This window comes from Alexandromys fortis, unplaced genomic scaffold (assembly GCF_014885135.2).
Source record: "Alexandromys fortis isolate MF-2015 unplaced genomic scaffold, M_Fortis_MF-2015_v1.1 scaffold_11, whole genome shotgun sequence".
NCBI classification, from domain to species: Eukaryota; Metazoa; Chordata; class Mammalia; order Rodentia; family Cricetidae; genus Alexandromys; species Alexandromys fortis.
In genome coordinates this window covers 13,711,904-13,738,253 of record NW_026067912.1, presented here as the reverse complement: position 1 = coordinate 13,738,253, position 26,350 = coordinate 13,711,904, and positions in this window count along the sequence as shown.

Here is a 26,350-nt window from a genome sequence, read left to right as displayed (position 1 = left end):
ACACTATCCTGAGTGAGGTAACCCAGACCCAAAAAGATGAACATGGGATGTACTCACTCATAATTGGTTTCTAGAGATAAATAAAGGTCACTGAGTCTATAATTTGATCTCCTAAAGAAGCTAAATAAGAAGGTGATCCCAAAGAAAAACATATAGCTATCCTCCTGATTATGGGAAGTAGATAAGATTGCCGGGCAAAAAATGGGATCTTGGGGGTGGGGTGGGAGGGGGTAAGGGGAGATGGGGAGAGAAAAGTGAGAAGGGGAGAAGGGGAGGTTGGGGGGAACTTGGGAAACGGGATGTTTGGGATAAAGGAAGGTTGGATAGGGGAGCAGGGAAGCACACATCTTAATTAAGGGAGCCATCTTAATCGGCAAGAGATTTTGTGCTAGAGGAGCTCCCAGGTGCCCAGGGCGATGTCCCCAGTTAGTTCCTGGGGCAGCTGAGGTCAAAGAACCTGAAATGATCCTATCCTATAGTCATACTGATGGATTTCCTGATTATTTTAAACCCTGTTAAAGTCTCTGAAACAACGACATTGAGTTCTGTGTAATTAGAAAATTTGTGTCCAGAAAGCAGCAAGGGATGAGACTAAGGCTGAACCTTCTCCTGCAAATTATAGATGGCTTACTTAGAGTGTTTTGTCTTGAATCATAGTGTATGTTCATTTGAGTTCTTTTTTTTTTCTAGGCAAGGATAGTTTTACCACATGAGAGTAAGATTTGACAGAATGAGAGCTTGTGACTTACTGAAGGAGTTTTCTAATTCTCCTGTGAACAAAGAATAAGCAAAAGAACAAAATTAGGATCTGGCTTCCTGGTACTGAATAATCACTGTCTCATCGTCTTCAGAGAGCCCACAGCCACGAAGCAAAGCAGCTGTGTTTAGATGAAAAGCTGAAAGAAGTACGGGGGGAAGAAAAAGATAATTGACTATTATTGCCTCTGGTAAAATATGGATTTCAAAACTTACCTGTATTAAATATTTTAATTTTTAAAATTCATTGAAACAACAAAAATAGCAACATACAGGACTTTGAAAATCATATTTTTCAGGCTCCAAAACCACAGAGAAACCTCGTCTCGAAAAACCAAAAAAAAAAAAATTATCTATTTTTTTTTATTGAGAAAAGGAAAAAAAAAGTTTCTGCCTTCTCCCGGCCTCCCATTTCCCTCTCCCTCGTCCCACCCTTCTCCCCCTCTTCCCACTCCTCTGCCCCTCCCTCTCCAGTCCAAAGAGCAGTCAGGGTTCCCTGCCCTGTGGAAAGTCCAAGGTCCTCCCCCCTCCGTCCATGCCTAGGCTGATCTATTTGTTATTTTCAGTGAAGTGATAATTTAATTGGTGCATTCAGAGAACTAAATTTAATTTTTTGTTTCATTCTACATGAATAAATTTGTTACTTATATGATAATGTCAATATGTGTAAATATATAAATAGTAGTATGCATCTAAGCTTATTCTGAATTTTTCTCACTGTTAGGGATCTTAGGTAAGATATTGTGCAGTGTAGAGTTACTGTACAGCATATTGTAGTGCTTACCAATCTATCCTCCTTAATTATGATCTTATCTAAATTTACTTCAACACAAGAATACACAACTGGGACAGGTGATGGATCATTTGGTAAAGTGATTTCTTCCATGCATGAGAATCTGACTTTGATTCCAAGAATCCATATGACAAAATGCAGGCACCACAGTAAGCAACTACAATCCATTTGCTAAGAAAGTAGCAGACAGACAAAATTCTGGTCCTTACTGGATAACTAGCCTAGTCTTCTTGGTGAATGACAATCTAGTGAGGAAATTTGTATATATATTGTCCTTTGGTTTCCATGTTTATACACACATGCCCACAGACACCCACAGACACCCACAGAGTGTGTGTGTGCACACACACATGTGTGAACACACAGAGACACACACATACACACACCACACAAAGAATCCTAGTTTCCTTTCTAATATTGTAATAAAACCTGGCTAAAGCCAGCTTTTGTAGGAAAGGTATCACTTTATCTATATAGTTTAAACGCCATCATGAAGAGAAACCAGGTTAGGAACTCAAGTTAACAACCTGGAGGAAGGAACAGACACAGAGATCATGGAGGAACACTGCTTATTGGCTATAGCTCCATGATAAGATTAGCTTGAGCTTGCTTTTTTTCTACATCCCACCACCACAACCCACCATCTTCCCAGAAGTGGCATCACCCATACTGACTGATCTTTTAATCATCAATTAAGAAATTTATCCAACAGACTTGCCTAAGAACAATTAGATGAAGGCATTTTCTCAATTGAGGTTCAGAGGACCCTAATTATGTCAATTTGGCCAATTTTAAAAAAGGTAAAGAAAAAGAATACATTGGCCAACACATATGCATTATATATACACAAATATTATGGGAACATACATTATAAGCATGCATGAATGTTTTATATAAGGCATGAACATACACACATGCACTTATAAGTAAACACACATGAATACATTTACATAAACACATACATGATACATGGAAAGGCACATTAACTTAAACACATATACACATGTATAAACACACAAATATACTACAAAAATACACACATAGATACTACAAAATCAGTGACCACTTCAGTGAAAAACTTCATAATGGTGTTTTACATGTATTCATAATTTTGAAATGTCATTAAATAAAATGTTATTTTTAAATATTTATCCAAGTATATAATGCTTTACACGATAAGCCATAAAGATGGATTTAATCAATAAGGTCAATATAGTAATCACGTCACTATTGCATAACTCAGACAGCAAAAGCATTCTCTAAAGATTGAAATTGCATTTCCATAATTGTCTATTTCATTTTTTCCAGAGTTAAAGTGTGAGGTTTACATAGTCTAAAAGTGAGAAGTTAATATTATAAGTATGAATTTCAGTAATAAAATTATTTGAAACAGATTAGTTGTCCATAGTATTGAATAGAAGGAAACAAAAACATTGGTCAAGGCTGCTTTGAAAACAATGACCTGGAGACTGAAGGATGTATCTGATGCATCTCATGTCTTCTTTCAAGCCTACATTTTGGTCTCTCTTTCTCTCTAATGAATGCTAATATGCTGTTATGTTAAAAATGGTAGGAAAGATTTAGCTAAGATTTTTTTTTGGAATTCATTCAATCCTCTTGCATAATTACACAAAATATAGAAATAAATTTTAAATGAGCTTCTACAGATGGGATGATTCCAATTGCTTTTAGTGGGAGAAACTCTGTGAGATAGTACGCTTTAATTAGAGTACTATGGAGCAGGAAGGTAATTGCACTTGCAGCATCCTGAGATAGTGATCAGGATCAGCAGCTGGACAAGGTACACTGCATCCTGGAAGTAAGCAACAGCACTAAATGGCATCAAACAAAACAATTATGCCGTGCCTGTGGAATTGAGTAATGGATTAGGGATAGGAGTGTAACAGCAATGGATTTGTTAATTAGGATACTCATCCATCCATCATGCTGTGGGTTAACACTTTCTGCTTTTAGTATATTCTTTAAATGCCCTCATGATTCAGGCTCATGAATGGATATGTCGTTGCCTTACAACCATATCTGTTTTGAAGTTCTTATACTTCATAAAATTGTGTTAGTGAAACTGCCATTTGTATTTAAAAAGTTTTAACACACTTTTAAAATTTTGAATTCATACTTGTCATATTTCTCTTTCTTTATCTCTATTATTTCTCTGTTATCTATGTGTGTATGCATGTGCAAGCTTGTGTGTGTTTGTGTGTGTGTGTGTGTGTGTGTGTTTGTGTATGCAACAATGACAACTGGGGGAAACAAGTTTTCTACATCTTCCATGTGGGTCCTGGAGATTAAACTCAGGATCTCTGGTTTGGTGGCAAGTGCCTTCATCCACTGAACCAACTTCCCACCCTCCGTCTGTAGTTTATTAATATGTTCTCATATATTAAAATATTTTCATATAATTTTCAATGCCTGTTCCTAAATATTTCACACATAGTCTAACTATATGGTTTAGTCATATTAAAATATACATATTTACATATAGGACCTCTTTGCAACCTTAATGATGCAAATTATTATAATATTGAATATATATTTTTGGAATATATATTAAAAATAGAAATATTATGTATGATTTAGACAGTAACATATTAGCATAGTTGATAATTGTGTTCTGCACTAAGCAATATATGCATACATTTTCTTCTTATATTTTAACACTTTGATAATATGCAGATGCCATTACATCACTGTCACACACTGTTGTGGGCCAGAATAAAATTATAGCAGATGAAAGCTGAAATTTATAATATGATCAACTAATCTGGTGAAGGAAATTTATAAGCAAGGCTTATTGAAATATCGCCTATAAATACTGATTGCTACTGTCTGTAAATTCACATTTGCAAAGACAGCTGTGGTATCTCCCCAATACTTACACTGTAATGAGAAATCTCATGTGATATTTATGTGTAATCTTATGATTACATCTCAGTCCTATGAGAATGTATATTTCTGGATGATTCAGAAGATGATTCTCACTATGCTGTATAACCTTGATATATAGAAAATATACTAGGATATGCTTCATAAGCAGATCTACCATTCCACAAGTACGGTAAGACACTTAGGCTCTGTTTTTTAACACTGTCTCAGACTACCATAAAGAAAGCAGCAATTTTTTTCTCAGTTCTAAAATGGGCCATATACAGTTAATTGATTCATAACTGCAAGAACAAATTCAAACTAGACAGAGCATCGAAGTGAATGGATCATAATTTCAAAACTTTGCAACTTTGCACAAGGACAGAATTACAGATTTCTGGTTTGTTAAATCAAGGTCTTTTAGATACGGAGACACCTGAATCATTTATTAGTTTCCCTAGTAATTTCCAAGTGATAACAGAAACCAGTAGCCACTCCCTATCAAATTCCTTAGCAATTAACACTCTGCAGAAAATTGTAACCTCAGTTTAGAGTCTACTAAACAGTTAGGTTCAGCTACTTGACTAAACAGGACTATTTTTTAGTCCTAAAATTTATATGGATAACAAGAATAATAAGTAAACAATTAACGAAGTTCAGAGAGAAACAGCTTTAATTGGCAAAGTTTCACATATAGCCAGGTCCACAGAAGATGGTCTGGTTTCACAGCCTTGAATAAAATAATTGCAAACTTTCCTACTCTTTCAGTCCAGTTAACTTGTCCATACAGTCTTGAGAAGGGGGGGGGGGATGTGGATTCAGGAAAAAAAATACATGAGGAAATTATGATAGAGTTGGGAGGGCATGATGCAAGGAACAAACAAGAGTGATTACTTCCATAATATTCAAAACATCTAATAGCTATACCCTAAGACAAACTTCCTGATATTTGGAGCAAACCATCCAATAGCTACAATAGCTACACCTTAGGCCAAACATCTTTTTTTTTTTTTGACCTTGTAGGAGCAATAATAAGCTCGAACTCTCTGTTCTTATGTAAAGATGGAGCACAACCACTTCTATGGACCTCCATACCTACCTGTAATCTGGGACTACTTACAGGTTAAGCAAATGTATCCTCAAACTTGGGACACCATTCAGTGTCAGCCTTTGTCAAAGAATGCTGGAATTCCCACTGCTCTTCACCCTTACGTATGTGTAGCCATGGCTCTACTCATCATTCACTCAAGGTATGCATTATGACCCTGAGAAATAGCTTTGTAACTTTTTAAAAATGTGTATAAAAGCTATGAGAACAGAGAATCAGAATGAGAGAAATGGAAGTAAAGATTAGAGAGTAGTAAAGCTAAATAATTAGAATTAAAGAATTGGAACTAGAGAACAAGAGGTAGAAATAAAAAGTACATGACCCTCAGATCATGTGTGGGAGACTTTCTCCTTTAAATAGGAAATTTCCCCAAAGTCCTCACGTCTTTGAGGGAGTTATTTGCTACCCTTGATGCAGCCCTGGGAGTTGGAGTTCCCAAGCTGCTGAACACTACAACGATGTCTATTCCTCGGTCCTTGTACTTCATGAAAACATATTAGTGAACCTATCATTAGTATTTTAATTATATATTAGTGTAGACGGAGACACTGTTATTGTATAAATGTGCGAGGCTGTCTAGATCAGGAGCAGTTAGAGCTGTTATCTTAGGGTCATTGTCAGAAAACACTGACCTTGTGTAAACCTTATAATGCCATTGATGTGAATTACCATCAAGTTAATTCAATGAGAAATTGCATGTTGTCATAGGCATTGCTCTGTGAAACAAAAAGCTGTTATTACTGCTAAAATGGCGACTACTTTATCCTGGCTCTAAATAACTACAAATCTGTATTATTAAGAAAACTGTGATTAATTCTAATTGCTTAAGCATGCAGTAACATTTTTTGAGTTCTAATTTTTAAACTCTGTAAAATCTTCATTGAAAAAAAATATGAAGATGCTATAACGTTTATCTTCCAAAGAGTCAGTGGATTATTAGAAAGAAACAGTTTTCTGAGCAATAGGGCAATTGCACATATGAAGTCAGTGCTTGTGGCAATAGGCACAAGATCTACTCAGACTCAAGTTAGATAAAACTCCCAACATGAAGGCATGATGTGGTATGAATCCCTATCCTTAATGAGGAATTGACAATTAACAGCTGCCAAATATGGTAGATTTAGTTTTAGTTAGAAGTATGACCACTCTAAGTATAACATAATTCAGTTCATATCCACACATCAATAATTATACATACCTTGTTGGGTTTTATAATCATGAGGAGACAAAGATATGGAAGCCCTGGATATTGGGTGTAGGTGGGGCCAAGAAGGAGAGTAAAATGTACAAAATATAACCTAAGAAATTCTCAAGACATTAATGAAAATGATTCTTTATAAAACAATATCCTCAGATTATGAACTAGAATGTCATAAATTGCTACAACCATAAAACTTTGCATATTAGAGATTTTCCTCATATACAAGAGCTGACAAATCACGTGGGGAGTTAATATGTATCAAAAATATGCATTCTTCCATAGCAAACATTGTCATTGAATAGGAGTTCTCTTTTTTTAAGATGGCTTATACATCCACAGTTCCAAGTACAAAATAGACTTTTAAAAATACAATGCTTGAATAAGTACATTTGTGCATATTAATCCATAATATTATTTTATGATAATTATTTCATATTTTAAATATCAAAAGTATATTGCTGCTGAAATACTGAATTTGCTGTACATAGATTGAAGGTAATGCTTTCTTTTAATATATGTAATTAAACAAATTTCATTTTGGCTTTTCCCTATCACTTAATCAATAAAATAAAATAAAATAAAATAAAATAAGGCAATTAAATTTTGAAAAGTGTGACACTAGATACTTCTAAAAATAGCCCATATGATAATATTAATATAAATACCGTAACAATACACTGAAGAATTTCCCAAGATTGATTTTGTATCTTGACCTTAATCATGTTAACAATTCTTCAGATATAAATGTGAAGTAGTTAAATGAGGCCATAATATGTAGGATTATAGTAGTGATTGTAATACCCCTCCATAGGGAGGGCAAAAAATTCCCACCAAGCATTGACCCCCCTCCCCAAGGGAGGATCAAGACCACTCCCACAGGCTATTTAGGCTGTAGCCCAGAAAAGGAACACATGGTCTCTGGGTTTCACATGGTCTACGTGCTCTCTTCCCCTTGCCATGCTTTTCCAGGCCACCTGATAGCACTGTATTAATTAAACATGGGTATCTTTTATTTAGTCTAATTTGGGCTACTTGGAATCATTTGCTTTGGCAGAAAGGCTTGTCTTAAGAAATATTCCTTCCAGAGTGGTTGCACAAGTTTGCATTCCCACCAGCAATGGATGAGTGTACCCCTTTCTTCACAACCTCTCCAGCAAAGGCTATCATTGGTGTTTTTGATTTTCGCCATTCTGACAGGTGTAAGATGGTATCTTAAAGTTGTCTTGATTTGCATTTCCCTGATCGCTAAGGAAGTTGAGCATGACCTTAAGTGTCTTTTGGCCATTTGAACTTCTTCTGTTGAGAGATCTCTGTTCAACTCAGTGCCCCATTTTACAATTGGGTTGATTAGCCTTTTACGGTCTAGTTTCTTGAGTTCTTTATATATTTTGGAGATCAGACCTTTGTCAGTTGTGGGGTTGGTGAAGATCTTCTCCCAGTCAGTGGGTTGCCTTTCTGTCTTAGCAACAGTGTCCTTTGCTTTACAGAAGCTTCTCAGTCTCAGGAGGTCCCATTTATTCAATGAGGCCCTTACTGTCTGTGCTGCTGGGGTTATACGTAGGAAGTGGAATGGCAACGGGTTTTTGATTCTACTGGACCTATTGGTTTCGTGGGAGCCTAGGCAGTTTCGTGGATGCTCACCTTACTAGACCTGGATGGAGGTGGGTGGTCCTTGGACTTCCCACAGGGCAGAGAACCCTGATTGCTTTTTGGGCTGACGAGGGAGGGGGACTTGATTGGGGGAGGGGGAGGGAAAGGGGAGGCGGCGGTGGGGAAGAGACAGAAATCTTTAATAAATAAATAAATTAATTAAAAAAATATTTAAAAAAAGACTAGAAGCTTGGTGTTGAACACTTGGCGAAAAAAAAAAAAGAGAAATATTCCTAACAGTGATTTTTTCTTTGCTCTTTGCACTGTATACATGATCTACAATTAAGCATTTATGAACATTTGTGTTTCCTTTTCTTTTTATAATTTTATTACTTTAAAAAATACCAATACAATTTCCTACTTTTTCCCCTTCTCCCACTTCTGTCCCACTCCTTCCACACATCCTCTTCTCATCTCCCTCCAATCTTAAGAGAGGGCAAGGAGCTCTGCCCTGTGGAAAGTCTAAGGCCATCCCCATTACATCCAGGTTAAACAAGGTATACATCCAAAGAGAATAGGATCCCAAAAAAGACAGTACATGCAGCAGAGACTAATCCCAGTGCCATTGTCATTGGCCCCTCAGTCTGCCCCAACTGTCAACCACATTCAGAGGAACTAGTTTGATTGATCCCATGCTCGTTCATTCCCAGTCCAGTTGGAGTTGGTGAGCTCCCAAGCTCAGGCACATTGTCTCAGTGGTCTTGACTTCCTTGCTCATACTCTCATTCCTTCCGCTCTTCAAGTGGACCTTGGGTGCTCAGTCCAGTGTTCTGATGTGGGTCTTTGCCTCTATTTCCATCATTGTTGGATGAAGGTTCTATAGTGGTATTTAAGATAATCATCAGTCTGACTACAGGACAAGGCCAGTTCAGGAACTCTCTCCTCTATTGTTTAGGGTCTTAGCTGGGTCATCTTTGTGGATTCCTGGGATTTTTTTCTGGAGCCAGCTTTCTTGCTAACCCCAAAATGGCTCCCTCAATTAAGATATCTCTTTCCTTGCTCTCATATCTGTCCTTCCTCCATCTCAACTATCCCATGCCACCAAGCTCTTCCCAACCCTTCCATTCTCCCCTCCTCTTCCTCTTCTCCCCTTCCTTCTACCCCAACCCCATGCTCCCAAATTTTGTCAGGCGATCTTGTCTGCTTCAAATTTCTGGATATTAATCCATACACTTATGAACACCTGATTTCAACAAAGAAACTAAAATAATACAATGGAGAAAAGAAGGCAATCTTCAATAAATTGTGCTGGTATAACTGGATGTGACTCTGTAGAAGAATAAAAATAGATCCATATCTATCACTATGCATAAAACTCAAGTCCAAATGTAAAAGACCTCAATATAAATCCGACCAAAATAAACCTGATAGAAGAGAAAGTGGGAAGTAGCCTTCAATACATGGGCACAGGAGACCACTTTTTTAATATAACCCAAGTAGAACAGACAATAATAAACTGAGAAGTTTCTGTAAAGCAAAAGACACAGTCAATATGACAAAAAGGCAACCCGTTGAATGAGAGAATATCTTCACCAACCCCACATCAGACAAAGGACTGGTTTCCAAAATAATAAATAACTTGAGAAATTAGACATTAAAATTCCAAATAACCCAATTAAAAATGAGGTACTGAACTAAACCGAGAATTCTGAACAGAAGAATTTTAAATGGTCAAAAGATACTTAAGGACATGTTCAACTTCCTTAGCTATCAGGGAAATGTAAATCAATACAACTTTGAGTCTTTCCTTTTCTTATCTACTGTTCTGGCAAAAATGCTTGGTTTTAATTGTTTATCAATACCTAAGAATGCTGAAATAGTGTGCTTTCTGTCTTAGGGTTAGGAAGGAGCTATTTTTTCTAATATCACCAAAAATGATCTTAGGTTGGAGGAATAATGGCAATAAAATTAGTGAGTACTGTTTGATATAACCCAGGCAAATATATAGAACCCACATTTTCTACTCTTCTATTGTAACACAGCTATGATATATAATATCAAATGACTAAGAATTTTACTTCTGAAAATATTTCAATAATATAATGACAGTGTCCCAAGGCTTTAGTTATTCTGACTATGTAAAAACTTGCGATATTTTTATTGATGGATATGACTTCTCATGAGAAGCACAACTAAGGTGAGAAAGATCATGTTATGTCTAGTTATATTTTGGACGAGCAAGAGAAATTTTCCCTTCTATTTGGCAATGAGATTGCTCTCTATGCAACACTATTTGAATTAAAGGAAACAAGAAACAAGCTTCTCTTGCAGGAAGTACATCTTTGTAGATACACATTTGTGACTGGCTTAGTATTTATGTTTCTTTTTTGATGGTATGCAGAGGAGCTTTCCTGTACCAAAAACACTGTGTAAGCACAAATTCCACATCTGTGTCTTCTGTTGAATGAGTTGTATTTTCGTCAATGAAGCCTTGTTATTAGTTTGTAGCGATCAACCTATAGTCTTGGCTACAGCCTGGGTTGTTTGGAGGTTTATTATCATTTTATAGGTTTTTATTATCTTACTTTAAACCTTTTAAGATAAGTAATTTTAAAGCAGAGGTAAAAACTGACATCTGGAGAGGTTGTGGGGTAAAGGGAACACTCCTGCATTGCTGATGGGAATGCAAGCTGGTACAGTCCATTTGGATGTCAGTGTGGTGATTTCTCAGAAAATTAGGAAACGACCTTCCACAAGTTGGTAGTGTAGTTTTGAAAGACCCCCCAGTGCTGGGGAGACTCTCACTCAAGTCTCGGAATTACACGACCCCCCAGTAACTCACGAGAGACAGTCCTTGTTGCAATCACACGAGGCTTTAATGATGAGACGAGATGGGACCCAGTGCACTGGGGCCGAGACTCATAAACCACGCAAGGGGAGAGTTCGACCCCAAGTGACCGGGAGAAGCGATTTTTAAGGGAAGAAACCACAGCCCAGTGATCCTGAATTGGCAGGGAAGGTGTCACAGAAAATTCCTAAAATACCAGTGAAGATCACAAGGGGTCAACCCCCTGCCTCTCAGGACGACTCCCAAAGTCATAATCAGCTGGTTCCTAAAGCACAGTACAATGACAATCACAAGGGGGTAACTCCCTGTTTCTCAAGATTATTTAAGATTACAATCTAACTTTATCTTTAGCTAGTTCCTGAAACATAGTCACTAAACTGGCTAATCCTAGATTTTTGATTCTTCTGTTCCTGCTTGGATTTTTGACTATTTTCTTCCTGCTGGGGAGGTCTGGATTTATCCAGTCTTTCAGTTTAAAGGGATATCATAGACGAAATATTAAGGCATAGAGTCTTGCTAGAGGAGGTGAGTCACTGGTGAGACTTTTGAGTATTTCTAATGTTACTACTTCCTGTTCATTTTCTGTATCAAGAGTATGGATGAGGGGCTTGAGATTTGGCTCAGAGGTTAAGAGCGTTGCCTGCTCTTCCAAAGGTCCTGAGTTCAAATCCCAGCAACCACATGGTGGCTCATAACCATCTGTAATGACGTCTGGTGCTCTCTTCTGGCCTGTAGGCACACATGTAGACAGAATATTGTATACATAATAAATAAATAAATATTAAAAAAGAGTATGGATGAAAATACGATCATCTGTCTTTGTGACTGTAATCCTGATTGTTGCTATGCCTTACCTGCTATGACGGACTCCATCATTCCGGAACTGTAAGCCAAACTTATTTCTTAAGTTACTTTTTGTCTTTTTATTTTTATCATAAGACTCAAAATACCTAATAGTATTTAATAATTTTAAGTGGTCTTCTTAATATTCTTTGACTAAAATACCTAGACCAAAGAGGAAAACAGAAATACCCATTATCTATATAAACATAGACATAATTGAGATTATTCCCAATAGAAGGATAAGGCAGTGATGTACTATAAATACATGAGAATAGAACTATATCATAGAGATGATGGTTCTTATGTCATAACAATGAAACTATACTTCTTAAAATTATTTTTCATAATTCATGTGAAATAAAATTTAAAAAAAATAATTGAATTCCTAAGTGATTAAATGTCTAATTCATCAAATTTCAAGATAGAGCAGATATTTTAAATTAAGTCTCAGCAGACATTTAAGATTGGTAAATCTCACTTTTCTCCAAATGAAATGTGAACATTAGTGGTAATATTCTTGTAAAAATTTGAAAATATTCAGATCATACTTTGTTTATACCACAGTTCTACTTAATATTTTTTCAACTTATGATTTTAGATAAATATTATACTTACAGTAGATAATACTGTTATAATGTATATATTTTTGATGTTTATATGCTGCTATTTGTACATTATTGCCCGTGTAAACTAGAAGAAAGATTCAAATGCCCTGCAGACAGAGTTGCAGGCAGTTGTGTTCCGCCAAGGAATTGTGGAGACTAAATTTGCATCCTTTGGAAGAGCTACATGCAGTCTTAACTGCAGAGCCACATTTCTCAAACTTAGAGCATACTTTGATATTTAAATTTTGAATTTTTCCATGAATAGAAATATTATATATTATATATATTATTCATTAGAGAATATATACAAAAATTAAATTATGAATCTTCTATGATTTACTTATGTGCACCATAAAATTTGTTTTAAAATGTCCATTTATATAGAGCAAACATTAACTTTTGAACACTTGAGGAATTAAACATGCTACAGTTTATTTTTCAAAACACAGTTAAAAAGCATCTATTGCCCAGTAATTTTCAGCTTCTTTGAAATGTTTTACATGTTTTTTTTTCCTTTTGCTCATTTTGCAGTGTATGTATTTTAATAAACTTCTTACTCAAGGGATTTCAGTGTTTATCCCCTTCTCTGCGAGTCAATCGTTTTTACTCCAGTTTGATATTTGGTTTTAGGTACCTATAGCAGCTGATGCATAAAAAAGTCTATAAATATTTATTCAACAGATAGAAGAATAAATAAATCAAGATGAACTGAATATCCAGAGGCTATTCATAACATATGACCATCATATTTCTCTCTTTATAGACTTAGCTGTATTTATTCACAACTAAAAGAATTTTATTATGTCAGTATATACCTTGACTATATCTCATCCCTTTGGAAAAATTTGATTAATTGACTTACTTTGTGCATCGCTCATCCAGCCCACTGCTGTTTGTACCTGACAGTACTTTGACACTTTAAGGATGGCTCTATAACCGGATGGTATGTGTATTGATTTATTTTCAGTTGTGTCTATTTTTTTATTTTCTCATGTGCTATCATAAATATTTCTCAATTCTCTTTGACTATTCAGTTTATTAATCATTTATACTTTTGCTGACTCTCAATTGTTCTAAGCCTTTTGTTAAATTGTTGATATTCATATCTCAGATTTAAACTATTTAACAGAACACAGATCAATAATCACTATTTTCTATTTGCCAAATATTTTTTATCCCATTTCAATATTTTATTTTAATAATTTATTAATATGATAATAAATTATTGGTGTAAGTTGTGACTCATAAAGTTAAAGTTGCCAGGTAAAGCAAAGCTCAGCTTATGAGAACATTGTTAGTCCTGTGGACTCATCTCTTCCTTTCTAATTGACTCTCAAAAGCCTGCCTAAGGCTTTCATGTTAAGAGTTAGGATTTTAACACGACAATCTGAAGAGCATAGATTCAATACATCTAATGTTGTAATTCATCTATATTGTTAAAAGAGGCAACAGATGAAACACTTTTGCTCTGTAATTTGGCTATTCTTGTTAACATGATAATTATAATACAGCTCAGTGAGGCTCAGTGTGCCTAGTTTCCAAAATTTGCCTTGCAGTGGGTCAAGGTGTGTTTTTGGTTTGGGCTTCTCCTTCTGAAGTAGTCTTTTTACTTGCTTTTAAAAGATAATCTTTAAAATGTGAACTGTATATTGCACAATTAAAAATATATTTAAATGTAAAATTGTTAAAGCAGAGAAATTCTATTTTCCTTTCAATATCATGTTATTCAAACTACAATGTAAACAACCATAATTGTTTTCTTGTGTTTATAAAATAAAAATGTAAACATGGTACCTTTTAAAATGATTGCTTGACAAACGTGAAAGAATACGCTTTTAATGGAACGGTTAAACAAATAATATTCTAAAATACTTTTTAATAAATTATTAATTAATTTTTTTCTTTTATTTTACATTCTGACCAAAGTTTCCCCTCCTTCCTCTCCTCCCATTCCCTCCTCCAACCCCCAATCCTCACCCTTCCCCAGATTCACTCCTCCTCTGTTTCTGTTCAGAAAGTGACAGGCTTCCCATGGTGTCATCAAATCCAGGCATAACAAGTTGAGGCAGGACTTAGCTCCTCCCCTGGTATTAAGGTTTGGCAAGCAACCCAGTATGAGGAATAGGTCTTTGGAAGCCAGCCAAAGCGTTCAAATATAGGCCCTGTTTCCACCACTAGGAGTCCTACAAATAGATAAAACTACATAACTAGCACACATAAACAGAGGTCTAGGTTGGTCCCATGTATGCTCCCTAGCTGTTTATCTCTGAGCTCCTATGAGCCCAGGTTGATTGTTTCTGTGGGTTCCCTTGTGATAACCTTGACCCACTGTACCATACAATACTTCTTTCCCCTCTTCCCTGTGATTCCCCGAGCTAGGTCCACTGCTTTGCTGTGGATCTCTGAAACTCTTTCCTAGTCACTGGATGAAGGCTCTTTGATGACAATTACAGTAGTTACCAATATGCTTACTGTAGAAGACCAGATTTGCTATTCTCTATTGCTAGGAGTCTTAACTGTAGCCATTCTAGTAGATCTGTGGGAATTTCTCTTGTGCCAAGTTTCTACCTGGCTCCAAAATGGTCCCACATCAGGATGTCTCTTTTTTCCTCTCTCGCTCCAAGTCCCCCAGCCCATTTCTTCATGTTGTCAACCCCTGTACTCCCCAGTCTTCCCAGGGAAGTCCATGTGTTCCTGTTGCCTTTTGGACCCTCCTTGACACCTAGCCTCTCTGGGACGGTGGATTATAACATGGTTATCCTTTACTTTACAGCTAATATCCACTTATTTTTGAATACATGGAATATTCTCTTTCTGGGTCTGGGTTATCTCGCTGAGGATGAATTTCTTTTTCTGCTTTCGTCAACTTGTCTTTATTGTTCTGGATGTCTTTGTTTTTAACTGCTAAGCAATATCCCACATTTTCTTTTTCCACTCTTTGGTTGAGGGGCGTCTTGGTTGTTTCCAGGTTCTGGCTATTATGAATAGTGCTGCTATGAATATAGAATAGCAAGTGTCCTTGTGGAATGATAAAGCATTTTTGGGTATATGTTCAAGAGTATTATATCTGGGGCTTGAGGTAGGTTAATTTCCAATTTTATGAGAAACCTCCATATTGATTTCCAAAGTGGCTGTACAAGTTTGTACATAGATTGGCAGTGGGGGAGTGTTTCCTTTTCTCCACATCCTCTCCAGCATAATCTATCATTAGTGTTTTTAATCTGAGATATTCTGACTGGTGTAAAATGGAATCTCAGAGTAATTTTGATTTGCATTTCCATGATGGCTAAGGATGTTGAACAATTCTTTAAGTATTTCGCAGTCACTTGAGAATCTTCCATTGAGAATTCTCTGTTTAGATCTGTACCCCAGTTTTTAATTGGATAATTTGGCTTTTTATTATTTAGTTTCTTGAGTTCTATATATGATTTAGAAACTAGTCCTCTATCAGATGGACTATTATGATTTTATTTCAATTTTGATGTTTATTACTATAAATTTCATGTTTATTTGTAGGCTAAATTTGCTTGGTTATGTGCCCTAATTTTAATAGTACATATTTATAGCCTCTAACAGGATTAATACTAGTCTAAATATGAAATTTATGCAGCTAAAGTTAGGAATGAATAAATGTAAATTTTAGAATGTACAGAATTTCTAATATATATCTTTAGCTAAATTATTCTTTGATTGTATGTAATCAATACTTTTGTGATGATTTTATTTGCCTGCCTCTGCGTGTGTCTGTGAATGTAAATGGATATGTGTGTATGTGTTTGTTTGTGCATGGATGAACAAGTATGTATGTGTGTTGTGTACATGCATAAAAATGCTTATACATCTGCATGTATGCATGTTCATATGCATTTGTGAGTTTATGCATGTTGTATATATTCATATGAATGTGTGTTTATTTGTTCATGCATGTGTGCACATATGTATATACATGCTTTATGAGTGTCTTATATGCATGTGCGTGTATGTAGGAGACATGGAGGTCTTTGTGCTCTCAGATAAGCATACAGGATTGTTCCTTCATGAAAAAGAATGCAGTACTTGTTATCTGCCCGGAATGGTAGGAGTGAATGTGCTTACTAGCCTGATGACTTTAGTACTATTTATGTGCTCAGAGCCATTTCTGGCATCAAGCCTACCACATTTGTTCAATGAATTTATAGAACATATCTTTATGGACTTTTCAAAGACCTTCACAGTAATCATATCTGATCAGTATTTAGCTTAATTTGTTTCTCAGTAAGATGTATGCATGTTTTGTTGAGCACACATGATTGAGATAATTATCATCAGAATCGTTTTCACCAAATTATGTAGTTTGTAAATATACCCAAAACAAGCAACGTTGGGGTCAGACACAAGAAGCTTGAACCAATACCAGCTGCTGAGTCATGCAAAACTGAACTGTCTTACTGTGCCTCTCTGTAGTCTTGTAGAGATTAGAGAGGTACTCATACATTTGAATATGTGTTTCTGCATGTGTATGATTGTGTATGTTTGTATGCACGTGATTTATGTGTGTATGCATGTGTGTGTAAGAATGTATGCATCCATATGCATGTTTGTGTGCTATTATCAAAAATGCTAGGCCAACATTTTACCAGTAAGATTTATCCCTATGTTCCAGAAAAAAGTTTAGAAAACTTTGTTCTAAAAGCAGTAGTGTATTATTTATAAACGTACTGTTTACAAGACTTGCTGAATAAACCCAAAATATTATTTGGTGAATATATATATATATATATATGATCATGTTTCCTGATTTACAAAAGTTCTAACTATAAGGCAATCTCATCAGATTGTATTTTTCCAAGAAGGAAAGTTTAATTAAAACTTTTCAAATTTGTATGTTTAAAAATAATAAAATTTAAGACTTCCCAGAAATCCAATGAACAGCCAAATTAGATCAATATAAATTTAGGCAATATATTTTAACTAAAAAAATAAAAAGTACTATAATGAATTTTAAGTTTAAGAGCTATTTTTTACTAGATGATTGTGTTAATTAAAATATTAAAGTTCCAGAATTTGAAACTAAAGTTGTCACATCATATAACTGGTAGTCTTCTTGTGAAAATACTGTCCTGATAGAACAGTTGTGAGGAACCTAACATTTTGTCTGAAGTTCACCCCAGCCTCTTTCTGCATTTGATTTTTGCTGTGTCTAAGAAGGTAAATTAAATGGAATATAGGACTACTTTACTTGTCTCAAAGATTTTTACTGATATCTAAAGTGATTTTTAGTAGGCAATTCTGCACCTCTCTTTTATTTTCTCTCTTGGCTTTGGTATGTTTGTATCATCATTGATTCGGCTTTTCTATAATAATTATTCTCAATAAATATTTCTAGGAGTAATATAGTGTTCTGCTAGCTGTTATATGCATACTTTGAATGGTATATTTTTAATTAAGATGTATTGCTGTGCTCCTTTTCACCCTATGGGTGATGAATAAGTTAATGAAACAAATTTATTGCCTTATTTTCTGAATCTAAGGTTGATGGAAGGATTTGATCAAAATTGATTTTACTCAGTATCAGTGTCTGCTTACACTGGGCATGGCATAATAATGAAATATATATATTTCATTATTAATGATTTTTGAAGTTTCAGGTTATTTCTCAAGGGAACACACCCACTGACTTAATCTTTCAGATCTCTCCACCTGGAACCCAGGGCAGGTATTGAGATTTTTTATTAGAGTAGTTTATATAAACTTTCTATTCTTCTAAATTGATTATATTTTGAAAAAAAAACACACAAACAGGGAGAGAGGTATCCTCCATACCTTGGTGATGAGGTATTATCCTTCAAGAACAGTATATTATATAAATTAAAGGAAGAGGTGACATCGGGTAAGATCCCACATAGCTAAGTTTCCAACTCATAAAATGAATTAAAGAAAAATGTAGATCCAGGTGTGGTGGTACCTTTAATCCTACCAGAGGAAAGGCAGAGGCTGGGAGATCTGAGTTTGAGGTAAGCCTTGTATAGAGATCCAATTTCAGGGTAGCCAAGCTTAGCCAGTTAAGACAGAAAGCTGGTCAAGGTATAATTGAAGAAGGCGTTCCATGTTCCAGTTAAGCAGCAGATCTTAGCAGCTTTGGCTGCATGGTTTTAGAGTTAAGGATAGAAGGAAAGGGCTATAGATTTTTCCCTAAATAAAACTGCTGATGTTGGGAATGAAGCAGGGGTGTCCCTGAGTAGAGAACTAAAGAGGCTATTGTGTGAAACTGTGAAGTTGAAGCCTGAATTGCCTTGAATCTACCAATATTTTAGAGATGGAAGAGCTATGGGATACTATAGTAAATAGAGGTTACAAAAAACTATATGATTTACAGTGTGTTAAAAATATATGCAGGCTAAAAGTTAAAGTTCTTAAAGTAAAAAACAGAAAGAAAGGAAGAAAGGAAGAAAGAAAGAAAGAAAGAAAGAAAGAAAGAAAGAAAGAAAGAAAAAGAGATTAAGGAAAGAATGAGAATAGTTGGGTGTTGTAGTACACACCTTTAATCCTAACACTTGGGAGGCAGAGGTAGATTGACCTCTATGACTTCAAGAGGCAGAGGTAGATTGACCTCTGTGGCTTTGAGGTGTGATACTACACACCTTTAACCCCAATGCCTGTGAGGCAAACGCCAAGGAGCCTGCCAGCATACTTTGTATGCCAAGGAGCATGCTGAATTTTTCCCAGTAAGCCACCACCTCGTAGTGCTACACAGGTTATTAGAAATAGGTTAATCAAGATGTGAATATTTGCCAATAAGAGACTAGAACTAACGGGCCAGGCAGTGTTTAAAAGAATACAATTTATGTGTTGTTATTTTGGGTCATAAGCTAGCCCTACAGGAGCCAGGAGGGGCAAAAAGCAGACCTGCCTGCAGCTCCTTCTTTTTACTAGAAATGGGTTAATCAAGATGTGAGAATTAGCCAATAAGAGGCTAGAACTAATGAGCCAAGCAGTGTTTAAATGAATACAGTGTGTGTGTGTGTGTTGTTATTTCCAGGGCTAAGATAGCTGTGTGGGAGCCTGGCGGGATGAAAAGCAGGCCTGCTCGCCTCATCACTACAGGATACATGTTGAAGAAAACTGCAAACAAGGAGTGAGAAAGAAGTGTGTTGCAGCAACAAACTGAATGGAGTTGGAGACCTGAAGAGCATTGACATCAGACACAGAAATTAAGATGTTGGAAATTGTTCAGCTAGTTTTAGTCTTTTTTTTGGGGGGGGTTCATTATTTTCTTGATATGCTGACTTCTTGTGTTTTGGAGTAGTAACGTATATATTATGCCGTTTTATGTGGGAAGTATATGATCTACATTTTTATTTTTTTATTTTTATTTATTTATTTATTAATTAAAGATTTCTGTCTCTTCCCCACCGCNAAGAACAATCAGGGTTCCCTGCCCTGTGGGAAGTCCAAGGACCACCCACCTCCATTCAGGCCTAGTAAGGTGAGCATCCAAACTGCCTAGGCTCCCACAAAGCCAATACGTGCAGTAGGATCAAAAACCCATTGCCATTGTTCTTGAGGATTTTTATAGGTAATTATAATTAAGGTTGTATGAGCCTCAGAAAAGACCTTGAACTTTAGACTTCAAAAGCTTGTTGAGACTGTGGTAGACTTAAGATGTATGAGAAATAATTGGCAGCCTTATTAGAAAGAGAGAAGATAAAATGTGACGCAAATCCAAGTGCCCCCCTGAATCCCATAGAGCTTTCTTGAGCTGAGTTGGACCAATTTAAATGGTTCAGGCAACAGGCATCAGCTTGTGTTAGAAATCTTCCTTCAGCAATGGGCATTTTCTGCTGACCACCTTTTTTTTTTTTAGCATTCAATATGTTCAGCAACTAGATTGATGCTTTGTTCCTTGTGGGAAGTCAGAATGAAATTTCACAGCATCAGACAGAATGGAGGTCTGTGAAATGATCACTCTGCTGCCTGTTCTATCATAAACCAGTGACGTGTTAAAAGCCCTCCCAAAGTTTTCTTATCCCATTGTCAATGAGTATAAACACCAAAATCCAAGCATTCTGGAATTCCAGTATAACACAGCTGTTTTCATTCTCTCTTTCTACCCCAAGGTAACCTCTTTTTTTTCCTTATTAAATGGTTTTTTGAAACAGGAAACACAAGCCATGTTCTAAAGCATTGTGTTCCCTTCTTTAAATGAATCAGACCATTTTGCACTAATGGTGCATTTTAAGTTCATCCTTGCTCTAGAGCTTGGATGTGAGAGACCCATTGCCCCAGTGTCACAGTTCATTGCCATTTTTGTGTCTTTATTCATTGATTGTAGAGGCTTCTTAATATTCTCTTTGCATTCTATTAAAAATTAATAAACTTTTCACTTTCTGGAAGCCCTTGAGACATTTTAATTCTTTCCCATCTATGAGCAATATTTTTATCTGACTGCATCATCTAATGATAAAGTACCATAGAGTAATTTTGTGAGTGTGTATGTGTGTATTTGTCAATAGATACAATATCAGTAAGGACAATGACTCAGGGTCAGTATCCAATCAATATTTGTGAACAAAGTAAAAGAAGGTGGAGTGAATGAATAGTAAAATTTTTTCCTGCTATGTAAGTTTGTATAAAATTAATAACAAAAATGTGATTAATAACAAAAAATGATGATAAAATAAAGTTTACCATATATTGCTAAACTCATATCATCATGGTGAATTATCCTAATAGGTAGATAATTGTCCTAAATAAATAACTACTTATTAAAAAATTTTCAACGAATTGAAAATATCTGCACATTCACCAGTGAATTGCTTACATGAGGACAGTCATTACTGAGCAATCTCCATGACTAACACAAAGGAATAAGGAAATGTAACGGCTCTCTCTGAACAGCACTCACCTCAAATTATGGCATTAATTATGTTTTGCTTATTCATTTTATGTTTTTATTAGTCAATACATAAAACTAGTTCCTAGAGAAAATTAATTTACTACCAAGGGTAGTGGTTTAAAAATAGCTTAATTAGGTTAGCTAATATATATATATATATATATATATACACAATATATATGTACATGAATATGTGTAAATGTATATATATATATATAAAACAATTTCTGATAATAAATTATGAAAGTATAAAATTTCTCATACATTATGTTTATTTGAAAATTTTTCTGCTTATCAAGGTTTTTATATTGAACCCTTTAAACCTAAGAGAATAGCATTTTTGTAATGTAATTAAATTTTATATTAACATAAAATTTTACATATTATAAATCAAACTTGTCTTTCAATTTTGTCATTTAAAACTTGGTCCCATTTTTTTGTTTTTGTTTTTTTGTTTGTTTGTTTGTCTTTCAAGACAGGTTTCTCTGTATAGCTTTGGCTGTTCTCAAACTCACTGTCTCAACCAGACTGGCCTGAAAACATAGCCTTCCTATGTTCAAGAGGGAAAGTGAAGAAGGTCAAGTTTTAGAACTGGAAAATTTCTCAGGTTAACAAATAAAGTATACTGTTGCTCTTCCAAAGGACCTGAATTCTGTTACTATCTTCCACATCAAGTGACTACAGCTGCTTGTAACTCCTGTTCAAAGGTTTCAGTGTTTTCTTCTGCCATCTTTAGGCATCCAAACACATTATGTGGTACAAATACATGCACACACAATCACATGCACACACACACACGTGTGTGTAGGCACACATGCACAAATGCAGATATAAATAAGTAAATACCAAAATAAATTGATAAATTGAATTTCTATATACCATAGATAGACAATAATAATACTGTACTGCTATACAATATATGAATTCAAATGCTATCTGTTTATTTATTAAATTAATTTTTCCAAGGGTAGTTTTCCTATTTAAACTAGTACACAAACTTACTAACTGTACAATAAACAAAGAAAAACATGGCAACAAACCCTATGTCACAACATAACTCTTATGTACAGAAAAGAATCTCATTGTGATTTAAATACTGGCACACATCCTTAGAAAGAAGCTAGTGATATGCTTCATTGTTTCAAGGAGGGCTTGTTCATCCCCACTGCCCAGAACTGAAATAATCACACAGAAACCATATTATTGAAATCACTACTTGGTCCATTAGCTCTAACTTCTTATTTGCAAACTCTTAATCTTAATTTAACCCATATCCATTAATCTGTGCATCATCATAAGGTTGTGGCCTACCAGCAAAGTTTCAGTGCATCTGTCTCTGATGGCAGCTTTATATCTTATCTCTGACTCTGCTTCCTTTCTCCCAACATTCATTTTAGTTTTCACTGCCTAGTTCTTTCTGTCCTGATCTGCTATAGGCTCAACGCAGTCCTTTATTAACCAATGGTATTCACAGCATACAGAGGGGGATCCCTCATCACTTCATGATTGTTTTGTACATCTTTGATCTTAAAGAATGCTAGTATGTCCCTTATCTGTTATATCTTTTCACACTGGTTTTCTACAAGACATTAAGCCAAAGCAAATTGAACTTCCAACAGAATAAAATTTGACTCAAAAGCAGAAATTTCTTCCAGTTCTAAAATATTAATGATTTTCATTTTAAGTAAGTGATGAACAGTCTCTAATCTGTCAAATGTAGTCTTTTGTATGTTTCATCTGACCTCTGATTCAGAAGGTTTATTTTATGAAAAATGCCACATAATACTTCAAAGTATGTGAAAATTTATTAAACGCAAATTTCAGTAACAATAATTAAACTATTATGAGAAAAATACAGTAATTTCTAATTTCAATGTAAGAATATATAGGATCGATACACATTTTGTCCTTTCATCCAAAGACTTCTGGGAGTTCTGCTATAGATAGACTCTGATAAATCAAGACCTGCAAGTGTTTGAGGTTTATGAGGAAAGAAGTGGTTATCCCAAAAATTTGGAAATAGAGTATTAGGGAAGTATTATACTATAAAATTTGAATCAGGCCTTATATAATTCCAACATTGAGAAATGTGAGGGAAATAACAAACTCATAAGAAAAAAAATCATCAGAAATGGGAGCCCTTACCTTCTAGGAGGATTGAATGGGGTTATTAGGGATAGGAAGAGTAAAGGGCATATTATGGATGGAGTGTAAGATGAAATTACAAAAAAAAAGGAAAGGAAAAAAGCTAACTTCAAAAAGAATTCTATTTTAAGTTCATTTAAACTTGAATTGTTTAAAATATGGTATCTACTTTCTGAGCTTTACTAGTTATATAAGATAAAATGAATGTTATACCAGTCTACCATGTTGTTTCTAGGGATTATCTGAGTCACCTACCCATTAACTTGGCAATATGAACTTTTATTCTCCCTCAGAAACCTAAGTACATGAGATCACATTGGGAGTACAAACTCTTGTTCTAAAAACTGACCCAAATTAGCCAGGGATGTGTAAAAGAGAAGTGAAAATGTCTTATGATTATCATCCATATATTTTAAATTATTTTACTTCCTCAGTTCAGTATTGACTTGGTGTCTATCAATCTCTTATTGTTTCACAGAGTTTAGACAAAAGTAATTTTTAACATTTATCCCTTGTTACTTATTCTTTCAGCTATGAAGAGGAAAGCTTTGATCTGACTATTCTGCCTTTTTCCTGAACTAACTCAAATATCTGTCATAGTTCTCATCACCTAGAGCTATTTAAATTGCTACATGGGATGAAAACAAGGTCTCTCTTCAAAAGTCTTTGTTTTTGAGCTGTTCAACAAGTCTGGCAATAATTTAATTTTCCCTATAATAGGTAAGTGTACCTTCTATAGAAGGTTATCATTTTTTCTACATTTTTGTATTGGTAAATGTATTCAAGATAAGCAGAATTCAGATTGTAAACTATTTGATATTGTTTCCAAAAATGTCATTTTGCTATAGATGAATCTAGAGTTGGTTAAAAAAAAGGAAAACATTGTCATATACAGTTACAAATAAGGTATATTTACTTCACAGATGCTTAAAAGAGGGAGCTACAGGAATAACGAGATTTAATCATAAAGATGAGGGTGATTGTAAGAGTTTAGAACTTTTCTGATGCAAAGCTTTTGCAAGCAAGAAGAAACTGTGGCATTAAAATCCTGTTTTCTAGATACAATAGTCTAGGGAATGCTACATTTTCAATCTGAACAGAAGTTTATTTTCCTAATCAATTTGCCTATTGGCACATATATTTTTGACTGTAATGAATTTCATTATAAATGAACTACTTTCAGTTATATTATTTTAATTACCTTAATGAGTGAATGTTTACTTTTGCCAAAATGAAATAAATGTTGCTGAAAATAAATTGTTATGTCCACCTTTTGAAGACAAAGTCATGTTTTTATATCTCTAAAAAACTCCAGAAATCTACAAAATCATTATCTGTAACTTTTCTTGAAAACTATCATTCATATTTAGTTATTTACACCTAGTTAGGTATATAGGAAATAAAAAAGATAGATGTGGAATTTTAAATAAAAATCCTATAAATTGTTATATTTGGATGATAAGGGTTTTGTCTAAATAAGAAGATTTAAGTGAAAATGCCAATGAATTATGTTCACCAATGTTTAAGATATTCCTGGGGAGATATTTTTAAAACAATTTTCAGTTTCCAAAGTAGTTTGAACTACTTAGTTATTTAAGGCATCAATTTACTTAAATGCTGGCCTAAGGGTACACAATCTTCAAAAACCATGCCTTACAACTCTCCTTAGTAAAGGGTACTTCTTTCAGAACAGTATTATTACAAAGATAAACTAAATTAAATGAGTTTGGGTTGTGTTTTATATGCTGTTGTACTATTTAAAAATCACATTTTTTATTTTGCATTTTAATAATTGGTTATTTTTATTAGATCTTGAGAATTTCAAATAGTGTATTTAACAAATTTACTCCACTCTCCTTCCCAAAATTATCTTACTGTTTTCACTCATCCTGTCCAATTTACTTTATCATTTTTTATTTTTTTGCGTTTTTATTCTCTCTTAGCATTGAACAGGCCATTTGCATATACCTTATAGTTCCCAGTTTAATTTTTTTATAGTATTCCTGAGTGTACAAACATGTGGACCTCTGAATTTTGGACCTTTACTTGGGATCTTTTCCTTACATGTGCTTATTGTGTCCTATTTAATGCATTTGTTTTGTTTTTAGGTTCTTATATTTTATTTTGATAGATTTTATTATTATCCATTAGAAAACTATATCCTAATATGAGACAAAAATAGGGGAATCCTGATTGGAAGGGAGGTGGAAAAAAAACTGGGAGAATTTGAGGGAGGGGAAAACAAAATCAGGATATATTATGTGAGAAGACAATCTATTTTTAATAAGAAGAAATATAACAATAAAATAATTTGAGGTTTTAGAATATAATTTTGGTTTTAATTTACCTACTTTGTTTATGAATGTATACAACAAAATGCACATTTACAAAATTGTACAACATACATTCATATATATATGCATATATATACATATATATTGGAATACAAGTATGAAGATTCATGCTTTATACCAAAATGTGTTAATAATATATATGTTAAAATTTAAAACACCATTTTGTTCCTGTTTAAAGCTTTCTGTGTATTAATAGTTAAGGCTCCTAAGGGACAATTGTCATCAACAATCTTATTGAGCTATAGAACCTGCATGTTCTGTTTGAGGCTGGACCAAGCTCCTCCCCCTGTATTAAGCTTGAACATGGCATCCAGCTATAGGGAATGGGTTGCAATAAGGTATCTCATCC